Raw genomic sequence first — 17,434 nt, 5'->3', positions numbered from 1 at the left:
ACTTTGGAGCGAGAGATAATACGCTCGGCACACACAAAGAGACAGTACGTCTCTGAGCCTCTTCTCTCTCTTCATTTTTTTTTTTTTTTTTTTTTTTTTTTTTTTTTTGGACTCTGTTGAGAATGGTAAATACTCCGGCGCCCACCCAACGCCGAGTCGTCTAACGCCGTCAGGTGTATTGTTTTAGCAATTCACTCGGACGAAAAATAATTCTTGTTTACCCTTTTTCCTCGACGCAACAACTTCTCGTGTCTCTAAATAAAGCTCAAAAAGAACGAGCAAACGATCGAACAAATCGATAAATCCGTACTTTCTTTGGAAACGTTTACTTACTGGATTGTTCGATCGTTCTTTTCATCACGCGTTAACCAAAAATATCGGGTTGCGCAATCGTCGTAAATTTTCGCGCGGAAAAAGCATTTTTGCGGTTACTCCGATGAACAATCAATGACAATGTCGAAGCTTCGACTTACCTTTTGCGTAGCTGTTGCACAATTTGATTGATCAAGTTGCGCGTGTACGGCCAAGCGTATAATAATGCACGCGTCGCAGTCGAGATTACAAGCATGACTGGAAAAAAAGGACAGCGAGAGGGATGGAAAAATCATATCTGCTGAAATTTTATTTTAAATAATCTTACGTCGTGTGTATATATTATACCTAATGAAAATAATGTATAATGGGCCGATCCGTTTTTTATGAAATCGGCTCGAGCTGTGATTGCGGCGTTGATGTAGGTATAACACTCGCGAGTGATGAAGGTAGTTAATATTTTTATTAAATTGTGGTTATTATATTTAGAATGCGATCGATCAAATGAGCAATAAATTCATTTCTAGTTTATAGATTAATCGGAGAAAGCGTAAGTGTGATTGGCGATACAGAGCAAATACTGGTTGGATACGCGACGTGATTAGCTTGAGAAGAAATAAAAAATAAATAAATGTACAATTTGATGTATCGATGCAATATATTATTTATGAGTCCATCGACAGACGGACGTTTCTAAAACATGTAGGGATGGAATGATCTCGAGATAAAGGAGAAATAAGATGTAATGCCGGCTGGTGATGTGCCTCAGTCGGTGGAGAGTATTGCGCTTGGTCTCGTAACTACCCAAAGTAGTTGGGTTCCCGAGGTGCACAAGCTGTTACGAGAATATATAATATATTATACGTTTATCCACGAGAGGGAGATAATATCCGTTGATGTTATTCAAATCGAAAAATAATGGCCCCCTGCGTCATTCCGATACTAAAATTGTGGTTAAACTAATTTACTTGAAGTACATCATAAATTTTGTTTTGGATTATCATTATATATGTCAACCTTAATTATACATGAAAATCTGATACCATTGACATTAAAAATTTTTAGTCATCGTCAAAATATACATCTTACAAGGTGTGGTAAGGTCCATCATAAATAAGTTTGGATACGCTTCTAAAGTACAAGTAGAAAATTCCTGTTGTGTGGAAGTGCTTAAAATTTTGAAATTTTTTCTCGTCTTGTATACACAAGTACTTACACGCAAAGACGGCAACAAGATTATAATGTCTTTTTAACGGAAAACGTTCAGATAAGAACATTTAAACTAAAAAATTCGACTCACGCTTGCCAGTACGTACAAAAATGGACGAAAGAAAAACAGACTTCATTGCATGACAGTGTAAAAAAAAAATGTTAAACCGAACAAAAAAAAAGAAAAAAAGGTCCCTCTAACGACCATCGAAAATGCGTTGTCAGTCTCTCTAAAACTCGCAACCGTCGCCATGTAATCATGCACTTAAAAACTGTCGAAGCTCCACGGTGCATGTTGTGATGCACACCCAGTGGAAGTGGCGGAGAAGAGAAAGGGGGAAATAAATGGCACATCTGTAACAACCAGCCGGGCAACCCAGTGGCCTATATATGTAGTGACGCTGCAGCCGTATTAGGCAATGAATATAGGGGCCCGTTGCACACGTGCCCGCGCCACCCCATCCCCGCGTGCAACATATATTTGCGTGTGACCTTGATGCTAGCCAGTAACGTGCGCGAACTTTACAGACAAAGAACCGAGACCTTTTTTTTTTTTTTTTCCTCGTCCTTATCCCTGCGCGTAAGCGTATATATATATGGACACCCCCTACTTGTCGATGTCATCTCCCGCGTCGGTTCCACCTCCTCCGCGGCCCCCTTTTTTCACACAAAGCACCAGGCCTACCCTCCAAGATTTGCTCCTCCCTCCCGTTACGTCTCTTTCTGTTTCCCCCTCGTTGCAATGTCCCTTTATCCTCGGGTGCCTCCAGCTCAACTCCCCCCCTCCTCCCTACTCTCGCCTTCTTCCTTTCTTCCTTTTACTCGAACGAATTGATTTTCCCCGGGAATCGATTTTTCTTTGTGCGCTCCTATCAGCCCCCCCCCACTTCTCCCTCTCGTATAGTACGCACTGTTCCCGCGACTTTTATTTCTTTGTTGCCTCTCTCTGCTATATACGCACTTACATACGCGGCTTCTACTGTTTGTCGTTTCGTTGGGTAGCAATTTACTGCCCAATAATATCTCAATGAGTACATTTAAGATAACAAATTGCCTTGTTTGGAACCAGCCTCTCGTTTTTTTTTTTTTTTTTTCCCTGCCATCACCAAGCGAGGCACGGAAGATACAGTTTTGTCGACCGACCCTCAAGCTCCCTTTTTAAATTCATCCTCGTACATCTTGATTTGATGATACGAACCAAGTTAACATCTGTTCTAAAAAGTGTTCAAACCGTATTCGTACGATTACTTGAAGTAAAAATCGGTTAGGCTTTACCCTCCTGGACTCGCTGTATTTTATTTTCTTAGTAAAAAATATGCGCACAATGCGGTATGATCTACCACTACTAGAGCGAAGATAACGAACGACCGAACAAAAGTCGCGAGCTGGCAGGTTGCGTTAAGCGTGCGTTAATTGTCCGGATCGTCTATAAATCTAAAGGAGTAATCATATGTATGGCGCGTTGGGCGTTCAGGCACGTATTTGAAATGAAATAAGTGTATTTCCAGGTCGCGGGTGTCTAGACAGCCACACGGAGAGACCAGGTACATAATATACTGCACAGGAGGGAATTAAGGAGTTGCCGGTGTCCGTCTGCGGATCGATCGGCAGCGTGTGCAGGTACACGTTATAGGCTGCCTCGCAGGTCGAAAGTTGCCGCTCCGCCCTCATTTCGCAAACGAGCTGCCATTCCACCCGGAGATCAATGACCGCTTTGTAGAAGTATTCGCACACGTGTGGCTCGGGTCCATCCGTGCGCCGATTGTCGACTATATCCCGAGCCAACAGTCCTTTTGGGCCATTATCACATGTATATATATATATATTATGTACCTGATGCCTCGACCCCGTTACTTTACAATGTTAGATCCTTTTCTTGACTCGTGCCACCCGTACCCTAAACCTCCGACGAGTATGCTGGACCTCCGACCTAAATCCCATAATCTCTTGCGAGCCAAGTGAAATTTCTCAATTTATTCTATAACCTTTCAAAGCTATACACATTGCATTGATTTTTAAGTTAAAAATGAGCCGATCCTTATTTAACGAGTGGTAACAACGTCCCTTAAACTATAAAATATATGTGAGTACAAACATATACGTACGAGGGAACGAGCCATCATCAACGCAAGATTGCGGGAATATGTACCAACGGTGTGGGTACAAACTTGTCGAAAAATTGACAGATTCGCGAGCGAGAGCCCCATGTATATATAGAGAGTACAGCGCAAGTACACCAAACAAAGAAGCTTTCGGGAGCCGCGCACGTGGTATAGGTATATACATATACACACGGTACTTGTCCCGCTTTTCCTCCCCACGAGTACATATATACACACCAAGAGACTCTCTGTTGACACACACAGAGAGACGCAGTTCGCAACCACCAGCCCCTTGCTCGAGTCTCTTTTATTTAGCTGTACCATCACGCGCTCGTACGTATACGCTGCCGATCCCGTCCCGATTCCCGAGGGAGTGCGCTCGCGTTCCCTTAATTTTCCCATCTCTTTGTCCTCGCGATTTTTCTTTGTTTGCCTTCCATCGCGCGGCTCTCCCGTTTTCTCCGTTCATTGTGCCCGTACAAGAAGTACCCTGCACCCTTTCTCTGATCTGCTCCACATTCAATTCCGCCCTCTCGTCTCCTCTTATCAGATCGGGGGGGGGGGGGGAAATAAAAAGATTTGGCTCCTCCGATGCGCGGGTAACTTTTCTTCTGCCGCCGAGCTTACATATACTATCTTGAAAGGACGAACGAGAGCCGACAGTTGGCACGGGCTACCATGCTCGCCTATGATTTGCCAGAGGGTATAAGGTTTACTTGAGAGCGACACGATCAAATTTTTTTTTTCGCTTGAGAAGTGCAATAATGACCCAAAAATTTATTATTACAAGTTGTAGTGAGCAATGCAATATATAACGCGCCTTATCGTGCCCGAAAGGGTTGTACGCGCAAAGAGTCAAGTACGTCATAGAAAAAAAAGAGGCAGTTACGAGCAAACTGTTGCTGATGATGGTTACCGTTGACCAGGGTTGGGAGCAAATAACACACACCAATCTACACATGATTTCCGTATTATATATGTATATATATAAAAGGGCCGAATAGGTGACGGCTACAGGCGCCTATACCATGCTAGGTACGGTATAATAATATATATGTATAGGGCAACAAAGAGCGCGTGCGATTGCTGCTCTTTGTCGAGGGCAGATGTGTGTTACGTGTACCAACGTATATTTTATACGGGAGCTAGAGCCCGCCAAATCATCCACCGTACCCATTTATATACGTGTATGGGTATACCAATGTATAAGGTGTTTTACGTAAGCGGTATCGAAACGAGGACAAGGTCAGCTCTGCGCATAAACGGTAGTTTTGAGTAAAAAAAAAAAAAAAAAAAAAAAAAAAAAAGTTTAGCTGCTGCTGTACGTCTGTGTAACTGCTAATAACTATACTAGCTGCGTACCCATAACTACATTGCAGGGTACAACAACAACAGCTTACAAGTACGCGCGAGGGGATTTTTAGCCATCGGTCCTTGCTGGCTGTGCTATTCCTTTGTGCGGCGCCCGCACCGGCCGAGCCCTGCTTCCCCCCTTTTTTTTGGCGCTTACTCCCTCCATGATTTTACACGTACGTATTTATATCGGTCTCTTTTTCCCGGGCGTACCACGTAGGTACCGTGTTCTCGATGATGCCCAACAAAGAAAAATCCCGAACGGCAATAGTCAACGCTTTCACACATCATTTTTCCTCACTTTTCTGCTCCTTTGTGCACATATACATTCTACCCATCGAAATTTCATCGATGATTTCCTCGCAAAGAACTTTAAATTCAACCATCAAGATTCAACTATTATTTTTTTCAACATCCACACACGAGTACTACATACACAGTTGACCCTGTGACTTGTGTGACTCCCTTTGTGTACACGATAAGCTAACACAAAAAAGTTACGGTAAAGTCCGCTCGCCCCAAATGAACGTCAGTTGTAAAATCAATAGCCAACCAAGATTGAGTAGGTTTTGAAAGCCCATCGAGAATACCCTCTCGAAGGGGTTTCACGGCAAAGAAGCATCTTCTGGAAAAATACCTATACGATCAAAATCGTATTGAAAAACATTGATGATGACGAGGATTTTTTTTTTTTTTTTCCCGTAAATCCACACGTTTCGTGCTGTCCTCCTCGTCCGGGCCAAAAACAACCTCCGTTTGGAGAACGTCTCCGTGGAAACAAGTCGCATCTGCCGCCGAAAAAACTCACCGATGGAGTGGGTATATAATATTGGAGTGGCGCCGAAATCATTTCAAAGAAATTGTGACGCGCATTATGGCGCAACACGCGCACCGCCGCGCTCGCTTTTCAGCAGATTTAAAGAAAAAACGCGCAACAGCGCCAGTACATATAAGTATATATAGCCGTTGTACGCACATCTGTGCCCATAAGTATAAATTAGGGGTTGGTCCCTCATACATATACATCGCACAAAGCTCATCTCTCCATAAAAACGAATGAACCTGCATGTATGTGTGTGGCATATATGGCGACTATATAATATATGCCCTTTAAAATTCGCATGGAATACATTAGCCGTGAAGTACTCTGGTGGGGCGAGCGTCCCACATATCGTACAGCACGGCAATCCAAGTCCCCTGTAGAGTGTACAGTGGGTCTACGACATATTTTTCGCTTGGCATTGCGCGAATTTGAGCCACCGTGATTAATTTATATTTTTAATATTAACACAAATGAATGATAATGCAAACTTTTCCATCATCTGTACAGCTCCGACGGCTCGTGCCCGGCGCATCTTATCCATATTTTCTTATCAAATCATCGTCCTTTACTTTATAGATTCACTATTTATATTTGTGTCGATTGATATCAAGGCCCAATATGGATACCGTATGAACAAATACTGTAATTAATGCAGTTTTTGCTGGAAGGGGGTGGGGTGGGGAGGGGGGCGTGCACCACAAAAATCGGCCCAACGTATACCGATTGCACCATCATAAACGTCCGTGCCTATAGGTACCAGCCAAACTCAAGGCCACTCCTCTTGTCCACTGCACGTGCCGTAATTTTCTTTTTTTGTCTTCTCTCTTCCCCTGCAGTGTGGGCCTACCTATTCTCCCGATCGGCTCGCCTCTCTCTCTCTCTCTCTCTTCTCTCCCAATACATGTATATATAGGCTGGGGCGCACACGCAAACACACTCGCGCGTCCAGACGCTCCGCGGGGCTAAGAATATATTATTGGTCTCTCCTTCCTTTTGCTCTCCTCATCGTCGACAAACATCACGCGGTGCACGTGCACGGGAGAGGGGGAGCGAGCAAGCCTTTCTCTCTCCCCCGTCTATCCGTCCATTTCTCTTTCTTTCTCTTTCAAGGTTACATTAATTTGCAGCCGCAGTAGCTTGCGGGGCCAAGCGCGAAGAGCATAGGAAGGAGAAACGGGGCAAGGAGAAAAATGAAGAAAGAGGAGGAGGAGGAGGAGTGGAAAATAAACGAAAAACGAAGGAGGCGTCGAAGCAGCGAGAGGGGAGGGTCTCTCTCTCTCTCTCTGTTGGTATATTATACGATGGGACTCGGCAGCTGAAAGAAGCCAAAAAGAGCCCATCAGCTTAATATATATTTATATGGTATAGCTGTGTACGAGAGGCTTTTGGGGCCCCAAGGCCGAGATTCTCCGTATATATTTTCTCCAGTCAGCTTCCCTTCTATTACGTATTACAGCAGCGGGCGCGCGCATGTTTAACGCCTTCCTTGACTCTCGCGCTTTTTTTTTTTTTTCTTCTCTTATCCCCTATCTTTGCTTGTTATGTTTTTTCTATCCTTATGTACATTGCAGTCGCCGATGTCTCCTCGCGTTCGCTTTTTTGCACTTTCGAGTCAAAATAACTCTGGGGCCGCCCATCACGAGTGCGTTCAAGGAAAAAACAGTTATTCTTTTTAATCCAATGTATAACAATTTACATATTTATACATCATTGCGATGTCGAAACGATGTTGCTCCAAATTTTGGTAAAAAATAGCGAGCAATTATTTGATTTCGAATGAGGGCTTAACGCCGATAATTGTTGTCAATTTTTTAATTTCAAAATTGAATCTGCAAGTACTCATTTTAACAATTTGGATATTTGACAACAAAAAATGAGTTTGACGTTGTTTCGTACAAGTGAAAAAAAAATCGCTTCGAGAATGCAAAAATTATATGGTGGTCCTATAGTCACGGAGGAGCCAAAAAGAGCCTCATAGTTTTGGTGATTTTATCGAGTGTTGCACATGTGTGCGAGAGACTTACGTAACGTGTGTACACACGTATATATACATAAGACACGAGGCACATACGTCAGAATGTGGGAATTAAAGGAGAGGCCGTACGTTGTACCATCCATATACCTGTAGGTAGTGTTTACACGTACATATGTCGAAACCTCCGAAAAATCACAAGTCGAACTAAAACTGGAATACTTAGATTTCGGACAAGGAAAATTTATAATTTTCTTAGGCATAATGACGAGCTCGTACAAGTGGAATCCTCGTTTTTTTTTGTCGGAGAAAAAAAAATACGATAAAAAGACCGATGTCACGGAAATGATCAGATAAACGTGGCGTAAATTAGGGCTGTGCTTTTTCAATTAAGCTCACAACGATTCCAAAAATATCCGCCCCGAACAACCTTCAATTTGCGCTCCCCAGTAGACGTGAAGATGATCTTTAAAAACGTGCTGGTTTTTTTTTTTATCGATCGAATAAATTGACGGTTCTCTATTAGTTTTCGATCCAGCAATTGAACTTGAATCACCTATACAGTGCTGGAATTGAATTTTGCTTCGAGCAGATATCCAATCAACTAAAAAAGCACGACTAATTTTCACGGCGCATCTCTTTTCTAAATTGAAAATAAGGGGGCGTGTCATTCATGATCCCGTTAGGTATGGAGGAGAAAATGTTTTCTCCCACCACTGGTGCGTTTTTCGAAGATTTCCACGTGTATGCGTATACGGCAAAGGTGCTGCTTCTGTTTTTGATACTTCATTTTCGAGACCTTGAGCGAGGGTCCGCAAGCCGATATAGGCTGTACGAGAGAGAGAGAATCAACAACCGGCTGGGCACACATGTATTTACCGTATACGCGCGTGTGTGCGTATACATGTACAGCCTGTTGTGGTCTGAATCACAAAAGGGGCCCGAGGCCTGGATCGGAATTCCTGCCTCTCTTTGCTCCTCCTCATCGCGTGCTGCCTCCTCTTACTCCCTCCTTTGTCATTTCTTTCTCTTCCTCTTCGTTCGATTGACGTATTTTTTTTTTTTACTGTACGCCCGTATGCCCGCACCGCTGCCCAAAAAGAGTTTTTTTTTTTTAATCGCCCGCGTGTTTACAATCCTTTGGCCTATGTTTTGGCAAAAAGGAGCGCGCAAAAATGTCAAAACCACCCGCGTACCATAGGTATATTTCGTTCCGATGGAGCGTCATTTCGGTTTGGGAGCTTAACATGCCTCGCGGATGATCATTGGGAGGGTCAGGATTAGAAAGTCTAGCGGAAGCCGGAGGGTCGTCATGGATCGGGAAGCGGTAATCAAAAGTTGCCAGACGCTCAAGATGCTCCCCCGAGGGTGGAAAAAGGGCTGTTTGCACACAACGTGTCATCGAACACGGGCTTTTCATTTGTGGTGGTGTATATTATACATGTTGCTCGGATCGAATGATGATTAGGTATGTGGGTTATCGCTGTTTACAAATAAGGTGTCTGTCGAGCGAAATGACGATCGCAGCGACAAAAGGGGGGGGGGGGGTCGATCGGCAACGAAAACACGCGCGGTGAATCGCCCAAACGTGACACGGACTTCCGGGCCAGCTGCCGCTCGGCTCTCGATTCAATTCGCTGAATTTCCAAATGTTACACAATATGCGCCGTTCGGCGCTTTATGGGCACCGTGTATGTATACAACACGTTGTGTATGGCCGTCGCGTTGTATACTTTTGGTCGATTGAACCCCTGCGCACATGACGATAAACACCTTTTTTTTTGTTTTTTTTTTGTTTTTTTTTTTGTCGGGGGGCTGAGGATCCTTGGATGAACGCGCCGTTTTTGTTTGATCGTCACATGTACTGCACTACAGGTAAAAGTAACAAAAGTATATATAACGCTCGGAGGTGCTGGTACATATACTTACTTCGGAGTCACGCGATGAGTCACTCATCCATGCACATCGTTTGGGATACATATTATATACCTACGAGTGGAATTTAGCCTATGTAAAATTACTTGCGTGTCCCATGGTACACTTGAACAAAATAAAAGTACCTACGAAATTGTAAATAACAAGCGCGTCCGACCGAGAGAGGGTCTCAAAACTCTGGACAATGTGGAAGGTTATAGAGGGTGGTGTACTCATGTACCGCCCGTAGCTTTGGGCTCCTCGAGAGAGTCGCCCCGGCCATTACTTTGGCATTAACGAGGGATGCTTTTTTCAGCCCCGCGGGCACCCTAACTCTCTCGTCCTATATGCGCAGTCTATAAGTGTAGCCTCCGAGAGTTGGACCCGTCGAGCGGTTCTCTCCCCGCGTGCGATCGAGAGCCACACACGCGTGTACATATACCGCGCCAAAAGCGTGTATAGTATATACACTACCTACCGAGGTGATGATGTTGCGCAAAACATGTTTACGCGTCGAGCTGTTGTGCGGATTAACGCTCGAAACTGGAGCACTAGAAAATTCAATTCCGAGCTAAACCTTGCGAAAGAGCGCTAATGTGCCACGTAGTTTAGGCTCTAAAGCGCAAAAAGTATCTTAATGGTCATCCTGCTGGTGATTACCTCGGGGTAGATTGATATGAAGGTATATACATACCCGATGATTATCCGGCATAATATGCATCGGTATAAATGTGATACCGATTGAGAGAAAAACTATGTTTCGTAGCTGTGGTAGAAAATCAAGGGGTAGGATCTAAATTTTATAGTTGCTTTTAAATGGCTGACGTTTTAACTACTAGTGTATATATGAAAAAAAAAAAAAAAAAAAAAGATACCGTCACAGTTGGGTATAAATAGCGTTTTGTGCTATGTTGTCCTCGCTACATCCGATCTGACGAGTTTTCGTATATTATTTTAATTTCTAGACAATATGGTTTTCCTAAAAATCTTCCAGAGGTACACTGTGCACTTGCACACTATGCACTATCTGGATATCGATTTTTTTTTCTTCATGAAAAGTCGAGACCTTCTTTGAATAAAAGTTAAGATTGAGTCATTGTACATTCCAAAGCACACGTTTAAACTCGATATGTACATTCCCGTAGACGTATCGAGTTCGGGTTAGTTGTACGATTAAGATTTCGAAAATGGTGCCATCGAGGGCGTGTTTTGGTAATATAAAACCGCGCCAGGGCGAGCTGCGGTGGAGCGTAGAGAGAAAGACGAGTAGAAATAGAAAACAAGGGATAGGCATAGCGTGGAAAAAAAAGGAGTTCCCTCCGCGCCGAGGTTTCCACGATTTCCGGGTCGGTCGACACAAACCGTGCCAAAAATAACAAACTTTCGTACCCGCTCCTCCATACGTATATTTTACTCGTCACAATACCGTCATAAAATCCAAGTCGGATCATTTAGGATTTCCATGCCGGAAAAGACACGGTGAGCCAGCTCTTAGGCATCAGCCAAAGTACACAAAATGCGTACAACAAGTGTGCTTCCCTCGCAGGTACAGATAAATAGAAAAAGAGCGTATCGGTGCTCGATCGGAGGTGCGCTCGCGGATACGGTTCAACGAACAGCGCACCTATAACCATCCATCTACCTGTACCCATATACCGTATATATACACATGCAAGTCCAACGGCTGTTAATCTCGTTTGCGCTCGGAGCTATACAGAGATACACGTACATGATAGCCTCTCCACCGTCGCGTACAAACATATATATACGACGACAGATTCACGAACTCGATTCAGTTCAAGGAGGTGGCCGTGTACACGCGTCCCGCTTACATGTGTCCACGATATTGGCGCTCTCCTCCGTTACAAGTACACCTTGCCGATGCTCAAACGGCGATCTTTTGTTGAATTTGCAAAAAAAAGAGCTTTCGATCCATACCTTTGATGTAAAGTTGAGCTGATGGAGATACAATTGGAGTTACTTACAACACCTTTTTACACAAATTGCATGGTCGCATTATAACTGATGCACACACGTGTGCAATGGACCATGTATGCAACGAAATTTGTATGGGTTCAATTTTTCTCCATTTGTAATTAAACTGATTGACAACGTGATGTCGTTTCACCTCGTCGCGTTGCACCACGGGCATTCGTTCAAGACCGCGGCGAACAATCAACTCTCCGTGAAAAGGAAAGAAAGGAAAAAAAAATGGAGCACCGGGTGAAAAGAGAGCAACAAAAAAAGTGGAATGTCTGGTGGCTAAAAAGGGAGTGATTTATCGCCATCTCGAGAGTGACGAACTGATGTACGGCGACGCGCACACGACGATGTGAGAGAAACGAGCATAATGCATTTATCCTGGAAATATGCTCAAGGTGCTAACGTATACCTGCACTTACGTTGTACGCCTAGGCTCGGACACGACACGGTCGTAAAGTCGGGTATATTCTATTTGCGGCATCGAGAGGGCAACGCTCACGTACAATGCTATATATATATACAAACATACATATACGCGCGAGTGCGGGCGCTTAGAAATATGCTCTCTCTCTCTTTTTATGCATAGTATATACCTACTTACTTACTCTGCGAATAGATTCTGCACTCCTCCTCTACACGCATTGAAACCCACATGGCATCGTGTGCCAGCAATTGTCTCCTTTTTTTTACCCTTACGCGTGCTTGCTGTCTGTTGCACTTTTTCATTTCATTTATTTATTGATTCCCAATGTCTCGGTCGCTCCGATTGCCTTCAATAATTCGTCGTTTTGCTCCGTACACTTGGCACCATTTTGCTTCTTTCTCTCGTCTCGCGCAACATTTTACGTCCGTCTGTTGCTCCTTTTATATACCTACTTATAGGAATTATAGATGTTCAGTTTTGTACCTGAATATTTGCCGACAAACCTTTTCTAAATTCAAATTTCGTCACGTTCGTTATTCTTATATTAAAGTTGAAGTAATTTTCCGATCATACGCCTTTATCATCGCGTACATTTGCAATGCCCAAGAGACCGTTTTACCTTTACTCTTGTACCTTTATTTATCAATGTACTAGAATTTCTACTTTAACTTTTGTCTCTATAAATATTGCTCTGCGAGCATAGTATGTTAGTTAGCGCGCCGCGGCGGCAGAGAAAGCTTCTCTCCGCTTGCCTTTACTTGAGCTTATTTTCATAACTTAAGCACTGTAAATATATTGTATAAATTTTTATTGCACATTTGCGTTACATTTATTTTGCCATAAACCACTTCCACCTCCACACGACTGAACTGGATTGGGAGCAGCATAAAACCCCTTCCCTCGTGAACAATAAAAGAGCAAGTAAACATTTTTTTTTTTTTTATAAAATTAATACTGTTACCCATCAGCCAATACATCATACGATTCTTGTTGTAGTATGCCTACACGGTACGCGCACACCTTGGGCATTTCCTTGAAAAACGCGCAGTGCAAAGTAGAGCTCGATAAAAAGGCACAAATGCACGTACATATCAAGATTAATGAACCAACGAGTGTTGTCAGATTACGAGGAGTGCCTTACACACAAGTATATGTACATATATATACATAGGGGGTATTTTGATCGCGAGGACGGCGCATACGTAAGGGTTACACGCATTTGTATATATAAAATTTCATACATGTGTGTGCGCGTTTCCTTTCAACTTCAATAGGTGACGTATATATGTATATACATGTATACGTACCTCGTACACGTTCACACGCTCACATGTATAAAAGATAGCAGGAGTGATAGGAGCGCGCGGGAGATGCGTTATATATAAATGTGTATAACCGTGCAGTCACATGTATCATCATCAAGCGAGTTGTGCACGCGATTAATTGCGGGTATAACGGTCGTGTGCCATAGGCGTGCGTCGTTATATTGACTGCAAATAATGTCACGACGACCAAAGTGCAACGCCCGCGCGAGCTAGCTTATATATATATATATATATATATATATATATATATATATATATATATATATGATTACATACGCGGTCTATAATATATCTGTACATATGGAGCTCCGGTGCGATGCCTCTCTATGTATACATAGCTCGTATGCGCGACCGCCAACTAGCTCAAGGAGAAAAGTGCATTGGCTTCTAGCCGCCTTGCGCGGGTTTCCATCGCTATATATATCTGTTATCTCGATACACGCGTGTGCGTACAGTGTGCATTGCACCCACTGCCGATGGCCTCTCTCTCTCTCTGCGGCAGAGTGACGAGGAATTTTCTTTTGACTCTTTGGTCTCGTGTGTGTATATATCAACGTCACTCCGCTCGCAAAGCACCTTCACTTTTTTCTTTTCCAACGTATGCTTACTTTGTTGCAAGCGAGTGCGCTTTTGTGTATCATATTGTGCCGATTTATCGCTCCCAGCTGCGGGAACGCCAAGTTCGACATGGCTGTGTTACTTATATGCACCGTACGGTTTCGTGATTCGATAACGACGTATAACTATACATTGAGTTTGGAAATATTTACGTAACTGTGACGTTTTCGGTTTTTTTTTTTTTAATCATTTTTCAAACGGAGGGCTAGTCGGGGGTCTCGTAACATCTCGGCATCAGAAAAAGAAGACGCTGAGCAGATGAATAATAAAGATGAAACTCGTCATCATTTGTTATCACATGCGAGTGTTTTCGTGGAAACATTATAATCGCTGCACGATCCAAAAAAAACTTTTTTATCCAACAGTTATAAATGTTTAACGGACCAGGTGGGAGACACAGTTATTTATCCGGAAGTCGATATTATTTACTTCAGGAATATCAAAAATTATAAACGCCCGTATTTCGATAATTAATACAAATATATGAGGATTCGTAAATTTTGTAGTCACAATTTTGATTATTGTTGGGTCAAGCCACTTTTTATTAAGATTTTACAAATCATTTGCGAATAAAAAATGTTGATAAATAATGAAAAAAAAAATCTTATTATAAACCGGGCGTCAGTTGCAGGGTTTATCTAAAACTCAATATTTTTTTCAATTACAATCACGAAAACTTAATAGAATTCTTAATCAAACGATTAGGCACCTACTCGTGTTGTGTTGACTGAAACCCAATATTTCGTCAAATAAGGACAAAAGATGGACGTCCACCCTTTTTAAATTAATTCATTTTGTCCGTCGTCACAGACAAAACCAACAAGGTGCCCCTTACTTTTTCAATATCAGCTTTAAAAAAAAGAAAAAAAAAAAATACATGTATACGTCACCCATACGTGATCGAATGGCCTTTTTTATTTTAATTTCCCTCTCGGCTATTCATGCACGTAAGCTCTCGTATAAGAGCCTACGCTATCAGAGCGCATACAACAGCAGTTGGATAGTATCCAAGCAACGCCAGGCTCTCGCCCAGTATAGCCCGGCCCCGATCCTTTTTTTTTTTTTTTTTTTTTTTTTCCTCTCCGAGCTAACAACGCACACACCGAGACCCCACACCCGCACACGGAAACGAATTCAAATGCTGACGGTGGTCCGTGCCTCCTCTTGCCAACTCGAGTAATCAATACACACAAGAGGAAATAATCCCCTCGATGTCAAATGTCTCATAAACGGACAGTTGCTCGGAACTGTCGGCCAACTCGACGTGCCCGAAAACTCATACGTCCCTCCATCTCTTTCGTTTTTCAGTGGCTTTTAAATGCGGGCAACTACATATATACACTTCAATGCACGTGCAGCTCTAAAACCCACCGAGTGGTTGACAATATAATTACTATCTCTCCTATTATATAGAATAACGAAGGGCGGGTTGTTTTTTTTGAATTTCTTTTTTAATGGTAAAGGTTATAAATTGTCCATTTAGTTGAAAATACCACACTGACATTACTTTAGTAAAGCTACGAAAACATGTGCAAACAATATATTGATATAAAAAAAAAAGCTATGGATAAAAGTAACGAGAAATTAAAATGTCAACAGTAAGATAAATGTACGAGAAAAATGTTAAGCCAAAAATTAACACAACGGACAATATCATTAAGCATTTGCTATAATGGTGCAACAGTTATTTCGTTTTATATTTGAGTAAAATTAGTCTAAAATCAGGTGACACGTGATAGTAAAAATGAGGAAAGATTATTATTATTCAAGTATGAAAATCATAGACTTGGTAACAATTTATTCATTAAACGTACCTAGATTATAGTGGAAAGAAACGAGCAATATAATTACGTTCGAGATATATATCGAGTAAACTATTTTTATAAATTTACACAATTTTTACCTCCAATTTACATCGTGTCGTGAGTCGTGCGGTAATGAGTCAAAGAGGGTAACTCTGAAAATCAATCATTAATTTCGGCAAAGAGTATACATAGCCCAGAACAATAACTTGACTCGACTTCCATCGCTTTTCGCGCTTAGTTTTCCTCCAACAAAAATAGGCAGGAGCCAGCCTTTGTTTCCTGCCTCCCTTTTGCCACACCCGCTGGGGTTTCCCCACCTCTTGTATAACGTCACCGACACGGCTTTTCCGAGGCCCTCTCTTTTCCCGCCCCCTATGTACATAATATACGTATAGCTATACATGTGCCATCAAAAGCACGGAGACATGTCAGTATACATAGAGCTCGTTCTCCCCTCGCGTTGAATCACATATATACGCGTATATACATTGGATGCCGAAGGAAAACCGTAGCCGCTCCATCTGCCCCACTGACCCGCTCGCTCTCCTCCAATCAGCGGCCATTCTTACGCGAGAGGAGCCACGAATCGAGACCCCCCCCTCCGCGTGCTCGTGCTCGCTACCACATGCTGCTGATGGAAACCTTCATTTTTGTTGACTCCCCCCCCCTCTTCCTCCTCTGGCGCCATTACGTGCACCTCATGTATACACGCAGCGTTTTCCGATCAAAGACCAAGAAAATGGTATCGACCACAACTTCAATTTTCACTGTACAGAAATAATAACTATATAAACGCCTCAAGAGTACGGCTAAGTAGTTTTTAAAGCAATTGCGAAATGGGAGTCACTCGGTTGAAAAGCATCGAGAAATTCGAGCGTGGGCATTGTATATACCAGCTAACACGTGCGCCTGGCATTTAGGTTCTCCCCTTTTCGTTGAAGTTTTGCCCTTCCCTTTGTCTCCGCCTTCATTTTACTCACACCCGTCCCTCTGACTCTTCGCTGACGAGTTACAATGCGTGCCGAGAGTATATGAGCACTCGATGGAACTGGGAAAAAAACGAAATTCAAGATGGCCGACACCTCGCTTCACATGACCTACGGAAAACCTGGCTTCTTTATAGCGTCCAAACTTGATTTGCGCACCTGATGGCATACACAAGTTGATTAGCTGTATTTTATCTGCGTATCAAAAGATGAAGATTGGGAGAACCATATATAGCACTACCTAATTTGAGAAACGCCCATCCGATCTGGCGTGGGAACTGGCGTCTAAACTCAGTAAACGTTGATCATCAAACATTTGGGACATATTGCGCAACCAGGCTTCGATCCAGTCCAACCAAAAGCTACGTAATTTTCGCATCTACGGCACGGTTGCTCGTTGGCGCTCCCTAGATACGACAGCAGCCCTTCCCTTTATCAATTACGCAGTTTCAGGGTCCAGAGAGCACCTCTTGTTTGTGCGCGTGTTTGAACTGCTTTTGGATGTACACTTCCCCTCGTGGCAATCGAGTCGATATAGCTCGGATAATCCGACACTCGCATTTTTGACTCTTACCGGATTGATACGTTTCCTTTTGTTTAACGTGTGT

This window comes from Copidosoma floridanum, unplaced genomic scaffold, assembly GCF_036245765.1.
Source record: "Copidosoma floridanum isolate Cflo_tuat_1 unplaced genomic scaffold, Cflo_Japanese_pri ptg000009l, whole genome shotgun sequence".
Lineage (NCBI taxonomy): Eukaryota > Metazoa > Arthropoda > Insecta > Hymenoptera > Encyrtidae > Copidosoma > Copidosoma floridanum.
Note: the sequence above shows the minus strand (reverse complement) of the source record.